This window comes from Physella acuta, unplaced genomic scaffold (genome assembly GCF_028476545.2).
Source record: "Physella acuta isolate Inbredline_101_S28 unplaced genomic scaffold, ASM2847654v3 ptg000265l, whole genome shotgun sequence".
In the NCBI taxonomy this organism is placed as follows: Eukaryota; Metazoa; Mollusca; class Gastropoda; family Physidae; genus Physella; species Physella acuta.
The window spans coordinates 48,457-51,983 of record NW_026731784.1 but is presented as its reverse complement, the minus strand read 5'-3'; the positions used below and the strand labels follow the sequence as shown (position 1 = coordinate 51,983).

At 31.1% G+C, this 3,527-nt stretch overlaps 1 pseudogene; it reads left to right on the top strand.

Moving 5' to 3' along the window:
* The first annotated feature begins 870 nt into the window (after positions 1 to 870).
* On the top strand, positions 871 to 1,713 carry LOC131939138 (polycomb group RING finger protein 6-like; annotated as a pseudogene).
* The last annotated feature ends 1,814 nt before the right edge of the window (positions 1,714 to 3,527 follow it).

Genomic DNA, 3,527 nt, shown 5'->3' with positions numbered 1-3,527 from the left:
TTAAATATATTGTTTCAGTTACCAGTTCTATTTTTTTTTTTTTAAATCTGAGGGAAACAACACAGATAAAATAAAGTTCATTGCCATCAATACAGTGTTTTTAAAAAAATCAGAAATAAAAATGTATAAGAAATAAAACGAACACTTTTAAATTGTAATGACAAATAACTTGGTAATTGTGAGCTACCTACGTTTTTATTATAATAAGTTGCATGTTGTTGTGAACATGAAAAACAGTGACTTTACAGTAATCGTATTTTAAAGAAAAATGAACATGTCGTTCTAACATTCATACTTTTATCATTTTTTCTGTCTTAAAGTAGAGCAATAAACTCAAGACTTACCAGCCCTATTACCATACCGTCTAACCTTACAATCAATGTGATTTTGGCTTACTATAATTTTTCTAGGCCAGGTGATATGGTGGCTGCTCGTGGCGCTTCATTAAAGCGTCATAAAGATAGATTGTTATTACGTCATGATTGGAAGTTTTCGTATGTGGTTTAACTGTCGGGCAAAATGAATACAATTATTGTCAAATATTACCCGTGTGTATGTTTGTATTTGCAATACAATGACTAATATTTAAAACATTTTTGTTTATAGAGTAGTGAACATTGAGTTGTATATGAACAAAGTAACATGTTCTATGTGTTTTATGTACATATGTAAAAAAACAATGACACAAAGATAATGTTAATAATATAAGTATAAACACTGAAAAAAAATAAACTCAAGACCTACACATCATTTATTTACACAAGTTCTATAATCTAGATCTAGAGAGTAGATGTACAATCTAGATCTCGATCTAGATTATAATTAAGACTAGAAATATAGACTAGACTATTAATTTTAATAAATAATAAAATGCAAGAAAATCTAGCAAATGAGTGCTCTAGCAAAGAGTTGAAACATCCACTGTTTAGGCGCATAGACCAAAACAACATACTCTGGCTACCCATTCAGTCTGTAAACCCACATCTGATTTGTGGCTTGTGTCAAGGCTACTTGTATGAAGCATGTACTACCACAGAATGCATGCACTCGTTGTGCTAGAATTGTATTGTTAAACATCTGGAAAGAAGCCTAAATTGTCCAATGTGTGCTATTCTTATTTACCCCACTGATTCATTTGTTCACATCAGACTAGATGGTTTGTTACAAGATGTTGTATATGCTCTTTTGCCACACTTAGAAAAAAAGAAAGCTTAAACGAGAAAAACGCTTTCTTTGAAAAAACACAAGAAAGAGGTTACTAATGTGAATAATAATCAAGCCAAGGTACAGCCCAAAACACCCATTGCTATTACTTCCACACCTATCCAAAAACGTTCTTGTACTCCAGTTTCTCACAGAAATTCATTTGTTCCACCAGTATCTTTGTGTCTTCATTGCCTAGAGCCAAACAATTATGTACACACGCTGGATAAACAATATGTTCGTGTCACAAGGTGTGCTACAATTAACAATCTGACGACACTCTTGAAGAAAAAACTTCACATTCAGGATTCTCACAGGGTTGCACTATACTGTCTATGTAGATTGGGTTTTGTTTGTCTAAACTCTTAAAGCAGTGCAAGATTTATATTGCCATGATAAGGATATTTTAGAGCTAAATTATCATGTCAGTGAACAGTCATGAAACTGGAAAAGCAACTAGAATATTATTCTTCTTTATAAAAGTGTACACTAAGCTTGACATGCAATGTTGCAGAAACTTTTAGTCTGGATATGTGTACATTTGAAAACGTAGGACAATAATCAGCTCAATATTTGTTCCAATTTCTTAATATTCAAAATACTGATTATCCTTGACATCATTTTGTCTTTTTTGGTTAAGTAAAAAGCTTGACTTCACACACAAAAAATATTTAATTTATTTAAAGTTGCCATGTATTAGAACATAGGGCAGGGGTCGGCAACCTGCGGCTCGCGAGCTGCATGCGGCTCCTTTGGTTAATGTGGCTCTCCAGCTCCTTACACAAATATTAAGTCATATTATTTCATTTTCAAACGTTTTAATCAATGATTAATTTTTTCATAATACTGAAAGTTGTTTAAAGTATTATTTATTTAATTTCTAGGTAAATGAAACAGCATGGATGTGGAATTTTAGACACAAGGAAGCTGAATTTGACTTTTAATTTAGAATTAAAGAGTGTCCATGAAAACAAATATAAATTATATACATTGTATTTCTATATTGATGCATCTTCTGTTTTAGTAATTAAAAACACATTCATTTATGAAATTCTTTTCATTTTTTTTTCCAATTTTGAAACTGTAGATCTGTTTTGTTATTTGAAATCAATGATGAGTATACTGAAATGCCATTGAGATATTTACATTAATGCCATTGATTATAGTTTAATTATTACAGAAGCAACTATATTGACACCAAAACTGAATCTTCATTGTACATTAAGTATAAAAGCTTACCCACAAACCAGTCCATGTCCTTATGTTTTATTGACATCCAAACTTTAAATTTTTGAAGGTGATTTTTCTTAAATAAAACATACTACTTTTATATGGGATAAGACACATTTAATTTTGAAATTGTATTTTAATAGAGCTGAAACTAAAACACTGGGTACAAATTTATTATTACTTTTTCTCTCAGAATATTGCAAATTTTGAACATACAAACTGTGGGAAGTATATACAGATGCTAAAATATCTCTTGAAGAAATTGTGGAAGGTTTAGAGATAAAAAACGAAATTTCAGAAGATGATGTATGCAATAATGTTAACATATCTTTGGCAATAGTCACTGAATTAATATTTTCATTAGACAAATCACATTTAGGTATAGAAAAATAAGGTATGTCTTCAGATTTTCTTATCAGCAACGATCCTGGGTGATTCTATTTGTTACCATCAGTCAAACGACAAGCCAACTCTGGAAAATTCATTGGGTTCTTTGTCTGGGCATCTAAATATATTTAAATTAAGTTCATGCAAGGCTTTAGAAACATAAATTGGATAAAACTATACAATTGCATTAACTTTTTATTACTATCAGCTCCAAAGGAATAATATAAATAAGTTACACATCATCAATAAATTTAAAAATTTAATTTCCATTTCACCAAACTTTATTTAAGGGGTCATCCATAAATGACGTCACGCTTTTTTGGACGATTTTACCTCCCCTCCGTCACACATCGTCACAAAAAGCCAACCCCCCCCCCCTAAAATGACTTCACACCTCAGCCTACATCCCCACTCCTCAAAATTGCAGTTTAATTTTTTCTTTTAAACATCGATATTTTTTTCCAAAATCTTGTCTGAACTCAAAATAGAATATTTTAATCAATTCATATTGCAATTTATTAAATCAGTTTTCTAAAACGCGAAATAACGTCTATAATTCGTTTTCTAACATTGCTTTTTTATAATGCAAAAGTGTGACGTCGCACCATCTGAACCCCTACCCCCTGTGAGTGTAACGTCATTTATGGACGACCCCTAAGTCATAATATATTTTAAATTCATGGCATTTTGTTAGGCTAGATGTGTTG